We start from the raw sequence: 13,138 nt of genomic DNA on the forward strand, positions 1-13,138 counted from the left end.
CTAATAATAAAGTACATTTATCATTTAGGTTAGATCGAGTCAAAATTTTACTAATTTTAACCAAAAAGTAATTGAAGTATGACACAGAGAGACTCCAGTTTTTGGTGGAGTCAGCTGTGTACTGAGCTGATTACACAGGCTGTCAGAAAGACATTCTGGGCTGGAGGCTCTGGACATGCAGGATCCTGGGAGTGGTTGATTAGATCCCTTGTCTTGGTTTACTTAGATTATATGCCATTCACTTGCAAAAATTTATGGTCCAAGTAGAATTCTTCAAAAACTATTTGTACAACTGTAATTGGATATCTAATATATTGGTCAGCTTGATGATGCTTCCAAATCATTCTAATATGAAAGAGTGGTAAGTTCTTAAAAGTCATGATTAGGTGGGGACTCAGCAGCTATAACTGATTGCTGGCATGAGCTATGCTTCCTTCCTGGAGTCATATTCCACATGACACTGATATCAAGTCACCGACATTTATATGAAGTTACTGTCTTATACGAACAGAAACTCACCATTCACTGAAGCAGCAAAATTTAACATCAAAGCTGGCATCATTACATATAATGTATTTCCTTTGTAAAGTAAAAGATGTATTCAGGGAGAACTCTAATTAGGTTAAGAAAACAGTGGGCCATGAAACATTTCTTTCAGGAAAGAGAGGGCAGCACAAGCACCGGCTCTAACTTTCAATGAATTTAATGCAATAAGTTGTTCTACTAGACAAGGGGTCACAAAATCTGGCCTATGGCCTATCTTTGTAAATACGATTTTATTAGAACATAACCATGCCCATTCATTTACATATGTTATGGCTATTTCCATCCTACAACAGCTGAATTGAGTAGTTAGGAAAGAGACTGAATGGCCTGCAAAGACTAAAATATTTACTACCTATCTCTTCATAGAAAAAGCTTTTGGATCCCTACTATTAGTCTGTGAATGAAGGCAGAACTATATGATTTTCATCTTTGTATATATTCTTTACTGTATATTCGATGCTTATTAGATATTAATCATTGTGCTACTACACTTAACATTTTAAGTCCTAAACAACTCTATGGGGTTAGATCTTCTCTTGGTTCTACAGAAATCAATGAGGCAAAACAATTTTCTTGAGGATACACAAGCAATAATTCCCAACCTGGAAATCACACCCAGATCTGCCTGTCTGACCCTGTGCTCTTAACCACTGCACTTCCTACACGGTTTCTCCATCCCTTTAAACAGTTCTAGGTTCATAAAATGACTCAATACTGGATGTTGAATTGAAATTGAATCAGAATTACTACTTTAAAGTATTTGTTTACCTTAATAAATCATTTACCCACCAGGGAATACCTTGCTAATTGAATTCACATAAACGGCCTGGGGAAAACTGGCAAGACAGAAGCAGTTGTTTCCAACATGAAGGAAGAGTTTCATTGGCCCTTTTCAGACAAACTATCTGCTCAGTTTTGGTCTCCAATAGGAATCATTGACAAATCAATAAAGCTGACCAAAAGAAAGAAAAACAGAATGATTGTTAATAGGATGAAATCCTTCTCTATGAAAAAGAGAGTAGAAAAGACCACCATCACTTCAAATGGGATAACTTACCACTTTTGTGCTGCTTTTTGTGCTGGGGTGACTCAAACCAACAAAAAATGCTCTGCAGCAAAAAAAAAAAAAAAAAAAAAAAATGCCCTGTGGCTCAAAGCTTTACACAGGTGAAGGACCTCACTTGCTTCCAATGACTGATGAACAGATGCAATGCTTTTCACCAGTTATTCCCCAGCCTCAGGATGGCTAGGTCATGTGGACTGCTATACCATGGCTTGCTACTGCACCTCTCCCTTCCCACTTTTCTCATTCTGGGCTTTCTCAAATGTGGTTTTTATTTTTATTTACACATTTTTTGAGATGGAGTTTCACTCTTGTTGCCCAGGCCGTAGCCCAATGGCGTGATCTTGGCTCACTGCACCTCCTCCTTCTGGGATCAAGCAATTCTCCTGCCTCAGCCTCCCAAGTAGCTGGGATTAAAGGCACATGTCACCACGGCTAATTTCATATTCTTAGTAGAGACAGGGTTTCACCATGTTGGACGGGCTGGTCTTGAAGTCCTGACCTCAGCTGATCCACCTGCCTCAGCCTCCCAAAGTGTTGGGATTACAGGCCTGAGCCACCACGCCTGGCCTTAAATGTAAACTATTGCCTCTACAGACAAAATGCAAAGATGAGATGCAATAGTAATGGAGAGGCACTACTGGATTAACATTTTATCTTTGCATTTGAGAAGACTCCCCTTCCCAAATCATATAAGCAACAAAAAGGTAGCTATTTCTATGGGAAGAAAGAAACAAAAGTTTTCAGTGCCAGAGACAGCTGTGGATATAGTTGGCTTATTATTATGGAATATTATTTTTTTAGAAAAGTAGAAATCTCTGGGTTGAAGGCCTCAAACACACTATGAACATTTGTAATGAAAACCCCCATTCTATGTGCACCACAGTCCCGTTTCCAGAAAAGAAACCTTGTCATGCCAGAAGCAGAGTTGTTTTCTGTTATTAAGCATGCACTGGGATTATCAGAGGTGACGTGGAGAGTCAGGGGTGCTGCTGGAAGAACATTCTGGGAAGCAGACAGGAAGATAGTTACAGAGGTATGTCTCTGGGGTGTCTTGGTGCCATTGCCAGTGTTTTCATCATCCCAGTTAACATGTGGATTCTTTATCATATTTTTTTCTTACCCAAAAGCAGAAGTTAGCAGTAATGCTTAAAGGTTTCAGTCCTCCACACAACACTCATTTTAGGGATTCATCTTAGAAACAATTTTCTTTCAGTTGTCATTTTTTTTTTTTCTGACAACTGCAAATAAGCCTATCTGAGCTTTTCTCATCCGTTTTGGAAAACAAAAACATTTTTTGACTAAGGCAAAAGTTGTAGAAATTACCATTCAGTTATTATTTAACTAAAATTCCCCATCTTCTGTATGCCTCCTCCAATAAGTTCAGCCAACCTTGATGTCTACTCTTTCCAAATGACTCACAGCCTTTGCTTCTCATACCCTGACTTCTCAAAGTGTTGTTTTTGGATTACTTGCATCAGAAATACCTAGGTGAACATGTTACAAATGCACATCTCTGGACCTTACCTCAGTCATCCTGAATCGAATATCTGAGATGAGACTCAGGCATTTTAACAAGCTGCCATGATTCTTCTATTCATTGAAGTTTGAGAATGGTGGTTGCATTGTTTCCATTTTGACAATGAGTAATTCTCAGATGATCCCTTTATATGTCCTGTTACAGTCACGTGGGCAAGTTGTGTCCTGCATAAAAGCACCTGGTCAACAGGGAGGGAGGATAAAATCAAGATGCTCACTCTGGTGCAAGATTGTGCCCACCAGAGGAAGAAGGTGCTTTTTCTAACTTGCACAAATGTCCCTTGGTTACTCACTGGTTACCCACAAGGCTACATCTGCCCGGGAGGGGCATCTTTTTCTAATTTACACAAGGACTCTGTGTGGGCTGGCAGTGCCCTACTTGTACGTCTAATTTATAAGGCCCATGAGACAGTCATCACGTGTTAAGCTTTTTGTCCTCCTTCCCATTGTACCACACACACCAGTAAAACTCAATATTTGTAGAATCAAATTGAAAATGCTAATAACATATTAATACTAGAGAAAGAAAGACAGTTTTATCACTCAAATAACAATAGTCTCCTTCGTTTCTCTCCTCCCCTGAATTGAGCAAAATCAGCAGAATTTTCCATTGCAGACCACAAATTGAACATACAGTCTGTGTGGGGGGCAAAATGAAGCTCTTCTTTTCCTTCCTAGTGGAAATAAAACATTTTGGCAGTAATTCTTGGATTGTTTTCTTTGGAAATTGCATTCATGTGATTTTCAAGATGTTTCCCGGGCTTTGTTGAAATTTGATCCATTTAACAAGAAACACATAACTGAATTCATGTTAAAATTCTCAGGGTTACTTAAGAATAATTATGAGTTGTCCATGTGTGCTAGAAAAACAGTCCAGACTTCCTCAAGAATGGGAAGATTATTTGTCTCTCTGGGGTAATGTTTCTCCTGGTTAAGTATGCCCAGTGAAAGAGTTTGCTCAAGAAGTGACCCCGAGTTTTTCCCTGCAAAGGAGTAGACAGGCTTCATGAGTTTTACCCCCAAAGCCATTTTCAGAGGTGATTTATCATGTGAACCAAGGGTCTCTATGAACTTCTATGGAAATGACAACATAACATCTCACACACCTAGAGAGAGTGAGACTTGGGCCGAATTCTGAGATGTAATGGTTGGATTTCATCTAAATCATAGTTTTCTGAGCTTACTTTCTTGGCTAGCCTTTCCTTCACTTGTACCCTTCTTTTTTACTAAACCCTCTAAGCTACAGCGAAATCAAACGAAGCCCCGTAAATCTCCCTTGCACTCATACCACTCCTCCAACACAGAAATGGAATCCCCTGAGTGTTCACGGACTCACAAGCAGCAAAGATGAAATAAATGGAGAAGTGGGAGTGGACCCACTCCAGCCTGTGAGTTGAAGCTCTGCTGTGGGCTAGCAAGTCAGGAAATGCTTCTTGTTCCACTAATATTGAAAAAAAAAAAAAAAAAAAAAAAAAAAAAACAAGGGGCCAATCCCTATTCATCTCTTTCTTAGCTGAACCTCTTCTGGTTGGAGGTAACACACACCCATTAGTTAGGGGTATTCATTGCAAAGATACAGGAGTGTGTCATAGAACCCAAAGTCCACAGAAAGAATGAGAACTGGGAATCAGAGGTCATCAGTACACAGGCAGTGTTTTCTCACCACTCTTCATCTTTGCTTCTATCACTTCATGTACTAGCTTCTTAACCCCATTCTACACGGGGAACACAATATTCTCTGGTTTAAACTTTCTGTTTCAAAGGTCAGCCCAGATTTGCTTTTCTTCATCCTGATTTCAAATTCCCGAGGAAGGGAGGTTGATTGACTCATTGTAGATCTGTAACCACTTATGGTATAGTCATCTGTGGCTAAGGATAGAGTCAAGCTGGACCAGCATGAGTTTTGGGAGCTTGTCTCCATTCCCTTCTGGATGGTGGGAAGAAACATCCCTGGTAAAGCAAACTAGGCAGAAATTGAAAAGGGAACTTATAAAATCCTAATGTCTTTGATCCTAGAAACAAAATAGCCCTTTAGGTTCATTTATCCCAACCACTCATTCATGGTAGGGATTAGTTCTGCCACATACTTGACTAATAATTGATAATCTTTCAGCCCTGCTTGATTCTCCCACATGAGGATGGAGAGTTTATACCTTATGAGGTCTCAGTATTATTAACATTTCTTTCTTAGATTATAACAAAAATTCTTGTAGCAATGCCCATCCAAAGATAGTTCTAACTATTAAAGCACCTTGTATCTCTAACTTTGAAGTGATATATATATATATATTATATATATATATTATAAATTACATATATTCATATATAATATATTATCTATAAATTCAGGAGCTTAAAAAGAGGTTAGCAAGAAGAAAGATGGTATGAGAAAAAGAGCATAGGTTCTGGTGATAGACTGCCAATTTTCAAATCACAATTCATTAGCTCTGCAACCTTCAACAAACACTTGAGCCTCTATTTCTTCAATTGTAAAACGATCACAGTGTCATGAAGATGAAATACTGTAAAGTGCAGAGAACATTCAGCTAAGTGTCTGACACAGAGTTGAAGCTCAGTATGTGTTATCTGCCATCATTTTCCTTTAGCATTACTTACTTGTAGAAATACAACCAAATCACATATTTTCTAGGCCTTCTGTCATTCTGTCACTGATATTCCTCAGTTTGACCAGATAACTTTCTTCAAAGGGCCTTGTCCATGCCAATGTGTAAGGCAATGACAGCACCAAAATGTTTTTCAGACACATTCTGGGACTTGTTTCTGGTGAGCAGGCTGGAGAAACATTCGCGCTTCATAGACCACATGTCAAAGGGGTGGGTACTATTCTATTTGTTATTCAAGCATGCAGCTGAAGCCTTCTCGCTCAAGCTGTAATGATGGGAAGTGAGTAGAGAGACTACTGCATGTGTAGTTTACAGAATTGAAATACAGAAGTTGACATTTTTATGATTTTCTTAATCTTTGTGAGTAAGTGGTGTAGCCAGAGTTAAGGAGCTCTGCATCTGTTCTCACCTCCTGGGATTGATGTAAAGGTGTAGAGAGAGAAAAGAAATGGAAACAATTGGAGCTACCTGAGGGATGCATTTGCTATTTCTTCTCCCTAAGGAGCCAAAGCATAATGTCAGGCTGACCTAATTCATGGGGACAGCATTACTTCCCAGGCTGCAGGTGCCCTCAAAGCAAGAGGTACCAAGAATGTGGTCAGTTAACATCTGTTTAAGAGAATTACTATTGCATTTTGGCCTGTGAATAGCGTGCCCATGGATCTTCCTGGCAGCAACATGGAATAGAATTGAGTGGGCATTTTGAAGCAGAGCTTCTTCCCTGTTCTGGGGTCACTGAGGGCTTTGGGAATTGTGCCTGGGCCACATGCACCACACTGGTTTCCATAACGCTTGCTGGGCAGCCAGAACTTGTCAGACACATCCCAAGATCTTACTGCTGTGCAGACATATAATATTAAAAAAGAAAAAGGGGCTGGAGGAATATCACATGTCCAAGTTAACCATTTACTAAACACAAGATCTATGTGAGTCATGATCTTTAAATCAGCAAACATTTACTATGCATTTGCTAGGCACTCTATATATGGCAGTGCCATTACAAGGGAGGACAGAATGTACCCAAGAGTACTAGGAGTGTAGAATATAGCCAGATTCTACCCGGGATCAGGGAGAACTGAGAAAGTTTCTCAGAATGTGTGGTATTGATGAGCGGCTTAAACAATGGTGTCAGTTTCCAAGAATATGTAATCAGATGAAAAATGCTCAGGGTGTAATGCTGGGTAAAATACACATATACTAAATCTTTTATAGCACAATTGAATTTGATTACACAAAGCATAAACAAAATATAAGGCAGACACTTTTTTTCTATTTTATCTTCTATTTATACCTACCTGATGAATAGATGCAATTATTATCTGCATTTTGTTATGTATTTAAGAAAAAAAGGAAAAAACACAAAAATGTTAATCTGAGTGGTTGATTATGAGTAAATTTTGTTTGCCTCTTAATAGGCTATTATAGCATTTAAGGTCTCAGATAAAAATAACGAATATGTTATTTTCAAATAGACTCTTACATATATGGTCAATTAATTATATATATGGTCAATTGACAAAGGTGCCAAGACCATTAAATGAGAGAAAGGACAGTCTTTTCAACAAACAGTGCTGGGAAAACTAGATATCCATATGCGAAAGAATAAAGGTAAACCCTTACCTCACACCATATACAAAAATTAACTCAAAATGCATCTAAGACCTAAACAAGAGTTAAAACTCTAAAACAGTTAGAAGAAAGCATAGAAGAAAATAATGGCATTGGATTTGGCAGGGATTTCTTGGTTATGAAAACAAAAGCACAGACAACAAAAGAGAATAAATAAATTAGGCTTTATCAAAATTAAAAACATTTGTTCATGAAAGTACACTATCAAGACAATGAAAAGGCAACCCATAGAATGGGTGGAAACATTTGAAAAGCATATATTTGATAGGAGATTAAATTTCACAGTATTCTAAAAACTCCTATAACCCAACAACAAAATGAACAACAAATTCAAAAATGGGCAAACAAAATGTGGCATATACATTAATGGAATATTATTCAGCCATAAAAAGAAATGAAATTTTGATGTGTGCTAAAAAATGGATGAACCTTGAAAAACATTATGCTAAGAAAAATAAGCCAGATACAAAAAAACAAATATTGTATGATTCCATTTATATGAGGTCCCTAGAATAGGCAAATGCATACACACATAAATTATAATAAAGGTTACTAGAGGATGTGGAGAAAGAGAACATGGGAGTTATTATTAGATAGGTACAGAGTTTGGGATGATAAAAGAATTCTGAAAATAGATAGTGGCTACAAAAAAAAAAAAAAATACTTCCTGAGGAAGGGAAGGATACTCCAGGCATGGAAAAGAGAAGTGAAAGCATGGAGGTGTGGATGGTCCCGTGTTTGAGTCCAGTGAAGCTGTGTCATGGGTTGTATTAGAATGAGAGTTTGGGGTCTGAGGCCTGGTTAAGCAGGGCCCTGAATGCCACTCAAAGAGGGGGAATGGCTTGAAAACATACAAGGCTCTCAAGCTTACTTTTACATGCTAGACCTTTACCCAAAAATCCCTCAATTGTTTTGTGCTACTCTTGAAATAAAATGTAGGCAATCTAGCTGTGATTGCATTCACAAGATATTCTGGAATCCTCTTTTTGCATTGGCTTGAGATGGTTTCTGCTTCCTTCAGATGAAAGACCCTTGACTATGACATGAGCAACCTTGGTCCATCCAAAGTACACCTGTCTCCACATCTCACCCTCTTCCTTCTGCTACTCAGTGAAGGCCAGGAAACACATCCTGTATGCCCTGCCCCAAAGCATGGGGCAGTGTTCTCACTCTCCCTAAGGTGACCTATTATTCCTAGGCCTCACTAGCCTTTCCCATTCCACTAAGGGACTGGGGAAATGTGATGACTCAGTTTTAAAGCTTACCACCCAAATTTTAGTGATGCCACTGAGTGTACAAAAGGGACACCTGTGTTTTCCCTTCCATGTGATAAAGTTACTAATCATAAAGGTTGATTTTTCATTTTTCACAACCCAGGACAAGCAAGAGTCTTGGGCCAGTAAACATTTCCCAAGAATTATCTCATAAATGCATTTCCACTTGAAACAGTCCTTGGAACTTGGTGCTAACTTAAGGCTCACTTATGAGGTTGTCTGAAGACTCATTTTTAAATTAATATGAGGTTTCTTGATTCTTGATTGAGCACCTACCAGGAACAAGGCCTATGGGATATACACAAGTAAATAACAAGGCTATTGCCCTTAGGATATATACACAGGTAGGAGTGGGAGAGATAGATATTCCCAACTAACTCAAAGACAGAGGGAAGTCATTACCACACCAGTCACACAAATAAAGCATTGCATGGAACTTCAGGGGAGGATCATTCTGTCCCAGGTCAAAAATTACAATTGATGTGACCCTTAGATGAATACAGATTCAATGAAGAAAAGTGTTTCAGCTGAGGAAGCAACAGGCACAGAGGCATGGAAGGAAAAAGTTCTAGGAGTGAGGGACTTTCTGACATAGCAAGAACTAGACTGTCTGGAGCTATGCTGCCCAATATAATAGCTAATAGGCCCAAAAGGTGATTTAAATTTAAATCAACCAAAACTAAATAAAATGTAAAATTCATCTCAGTTGCACTAGTCATATTTCAAACTTACATAGATGAGCCACATGTGGCTAATGGCCACTGTACTGGACAGCACCGATACAAAATATTTCTACCATCACAGAATGTTCTATCAGACAACAGTAGACTAGAGAGGAACAGGAACAAGAATTAGTTAGAGTTGAGGCTTATTCCTTACCTAGACATTTGGTAGGAAACATCAACATAAATTCTAAATTTTAGGGATGAATTTTCTTTTTACCTTTTCTTTTTCTTTTTTTTTTTTTTTTGAGATGGAGTCTGGCTCTGTCGCCCATATTGGAGTGCAGTGGCACGATCTTGGCTCACTGCAAGCTCCGCCTCCCGGGTTCATGCTATTCTCCTGCCTCAGCCTCATGAGTAGCTGGGATTACAGGCACCCGCCACCATGCCCAGCTAATTTTTCTATTTTTAGTAGAGACGGAGTTTCACCATGTTAGCCAGGATGGTCTCGATCTCCTGACCTTGTGATCTGCCCGCCTTGGCCTCCCAAAGTCCTGGGATTACAGGTGTAAGCCACCACGCCTGGCCATAGGGATATATTTTCATATAGTATGCTATGCATTGACTATTGCTCCAGATGTGAACCAAATCACATGATTCACATATGTGATTTTTCTACCTTGTCAGTCAAGATTATTAGATTATGCTGCAGTAACAAATAGCCCCTTTTCTCCATGGTTTAATACAACAAAGAATTATTTCTTGTGCTCACTACATTTCCAACATGGGTGGTCACTCAGGGATCCAGGCTAGTGAAGACCTCATCTTGATAAACACTTCCTTAATTGCCAAGACAGATAAAAAAAAGAAGGTTGGTACTGAGCACCAGCAGCTAAATGCCTCAGACGGAAGTGACACACGTTACTTCCATTCACATTTTGTTGGCCGAGGCAAATCACACAGCCCCTGTCAAGTGAGTAAGAAAGTATCTCCTCATGTCACCAGAAAGACAGAATGCAACCAGAATACTTGTGTATAACTCTAAAGACTGCCACTTATGTTAATAATCAATTACCCACCAACATGTCCAAGCAGAACAACTGACCACAAGTGTAAAAAAAAAAGTCAGAGCTGCAAAGATTGACAGAAACCTGATGACAAGAGGCCTTAAACAACATTCAGGGACTGTTCTAGAACAAGTACCACTTATTTCCTTCACATCTCTAGGACATCATTTGTAAGAAAGAAGAATGAGAAGCCACAGCCATGACTATGGGGCTTTCTTCCATTCCCAGAATTGCTCCTTATGTAGCTTTCTATACCATAGTGGCTCCAAGTTTTCTATAGGAGGGTCCTAAAAGCACAAACCTAACCAGGAAGAATGCAATGAGATTTGTCTTAAGGCTGGGTTTGCTTAGCAAGATCGCTGTTTTTACTTAGAATGAATGTTTATTTGGAATGGCTTATGATGAGGGGACTGCTGATCAATATTAAAGGGAGGTAAAACACTTTCAAGCCTCCACCTTGCACTGTCACCAGTCTGTGACCATGAAAGGGAATCAAAGAAATGTGTGGTATTCTGCCTCTTCAGACCAAAAAATAAAAATAAAAAGGTAGCCCACTAGGGTGGCCAACCATAGTGGTATTCCTGGGATGGAGCGATTTCCCAAATGATTTACCAGTGCTTTGGCAACTTTTTAGTTGCCTGGGAACAATCCCAGGCAAACTGAGATGGTTGGTATCCTATGGCCTAGAGAACATGTAGCTCTTAGACATATTTTATTTTGTCATTGGGTGTTATTTTTAAGTTTCAGTAAGTTAGGATCATTTAAGAATTAGGTTTCCTTACCCTCCAGATACATGCCTCTTTTAACACTTCAGAAGATGTATCCACGCTGAGACCTGTATTTCCTCAGGGCAGTCATCAACCAGGGACAAATGGTGGCAGCTGCCCCCCTTTAGACAGTGCATGTTCTTCGCATGTCTTCACAGACCTCACCTGAGCTGTTTTCACTTATTTGTGTCACCTTTCAGACCTGAGGCATAAGGTTGCACATTAAAAACACCCAGGTGGCCTTTACAGTTCCAATATTTAGACTATACCCCAAAACAACCATACAAGGATCCTAGGGGTGGAACCCTAGCATTCACATTTTTCTTAATATGGTAAAATACATATAACATAAAATTCAGCATTTTAACCATTTTGAATATACAATTCTGTAAATTAAATACATTCATATTGTGCAACCATCACCACCATGCATCTTCAGATTTTTTCATGATTCTGAATATAAACTCTGCACCCATTAAACAATAGCTCCCCATTCTTCCCTACCCCAGCCTCTGGTAACCACTGTTCTATTTTCTGTCTATAAATTTGTCCATTCTAGGTAGCTCACATAAGTAGACTCATAAGACAATATTTGTCTTGCTGTGTCTAGTTTATTTCACTTAGCGTAATTTTTTTTTTGAGATGGAGTCTCACTCTCTTGCCCAGGCTGGAGTGCAGTGATGTGATCTTGGCTCACTGCAAGCTCTGCCTCCCAGGTTCATGCCATTCTCCTGCCTTAGCCTCCCGAGTAGCTGGGACTACAGGTGCCCACCACTATGCTCGGCTAATTTTTTGTATTTTCAGTAGAGATGGGGTTTCACTGTGTTAGCCAGGATGGTCTCCATCTCCTGACCTTATGATCCGTCCACCTCAGCCTCCCAAAGTGCTGGGATTACAGGCGTGAGCCACCGTGCCCAGTCTAGCATAATATTTTTAACGTTCATCCATGTTATAGCATGTGGCAGTATTTTTTTCCTCTTTAATGAATAATATTCCATTGTAGGTATATACTACATTTTGTTTATTCATTCATCCTTCTGTGGACATTTGAGTTATTTATTCTTTTTGGCTGTTGTAAATAGTACTGCTATAAACATAGAGGAACATGTATCTATTAGAGTCCCTGCTTTCAATTCTTTGGGGTGTATACTTAGCAATGGAATTGCTGGATCATGCTGTAATTATATGTTCAATAACATTAGTATTTTTAAAGCCCCCCCCAGGTGATTCTATTTTGCAGACAAGGCTACGGACTTCTGCATTAGAACTTGCAAACTCTGAAGAATCGACACTTTCTCATTTCCATGTGTGTGTGGCAGGGAACAAATGAACATCTTAGTTAATTCAACCATAAAACAGGAGTTTAAAAACAGTTTTGAGAATACATAGAATGTCTTTCTGCCATCTTCCTGAAGCCTCTGAAAACAATTCTCTGCAGTCCTTTATTGGATGCTTCCATCAACCTTCCAGAAGAACTACCCTCAAAGAATATTTCAAATTTCATTATATATACTGCTTTAAAATTTTAACTCAATCTGTAGAATTTTATAAAAATGCACTGGATTAGAAAATGACACAAAAATAATATCCACTGGTTTTCTTTTATAATATCATGCAACTAAAGTGACACATTTTGGAGTAGTACAGTTATTAAAATGCAGCCCTGCATCGATATGAATGTCACTTATATTTAAAAGGAAAGTAATTTTACATGATTTGCTCTCTTATTTTTTGTCCTAGCAATACAGAGAGATTTGTGGATTCAGTGACTTCATCAGATGGTCTTATTCCCTCTACCATACTACTTTAAATTAAGACTGGAAGCTTTTAGAATCCTTCTTCCCAGGGGAATTTATGAAATGTCAAAATGGTCACATCAGCCACTGGGGGCTGGCCTGGGAATAAAGACTTAATTTGGCCATGGGAATAGAAGAGGGATATTCCTTGAACTTCTTTCGCCCTCCTGG

General features: G+C 38.9%; 2 long non-coding RNA genes across 2 annotated transcripts in view; both read right to left on the bottom strand.

Annotated features, from left to right (window-relative positions):
* Window positions 1-1,024: 1,024 nt before the first annotated feature.
* LOC117064566 lies at window positions 1,025-5,926 on the bottom strand. Its single transcript, XR_004429534.1, has 3 exons — window positions 5,765-5,926; window positions 3,137-3,327; window positions 1,025-1,498 (listed from the first exon to the last, which is right to left on the bottom strand). It is a non-coding gene; the product is annotated as an uncharacterized LOC117064566 (long non-coding RNA).
* Window positions 5,927-11,204: 5,278 nt separating this feature from the next.
* Window positions 11,205-13,138, bottom strand: part of LOC117065546 — a 211,371-nt gene continuing 209,437 nt past the window's right edge. Inside the window, exon 4 of the long non-coding RNA XR_004429963.1 lies at window positions 11,205-11,373. This is a non-coding gene — a long non-coding RNA (uncharacterized LOC117065546). The remainder of the gene's footprint in view (window positions 11,374-13,138) is intronic.

The sequence above is a fragment of the Trachypithecus francoisi genome, unplaced genomic scaffold (genome assembly GCF_009764315.1).
Source record: "Trachypithecus francoisi isolate TF-2019V2 unplaced genomic scaffold, Tfra_2.0 Lachesis_group2, whole genome shotgun sequence".
NCBI lineage: Eukaryota > Metazoa > Chordata > Mammalia > Primates > Cercopithecidae > Trachypithecus > Trachypithecus francoisi.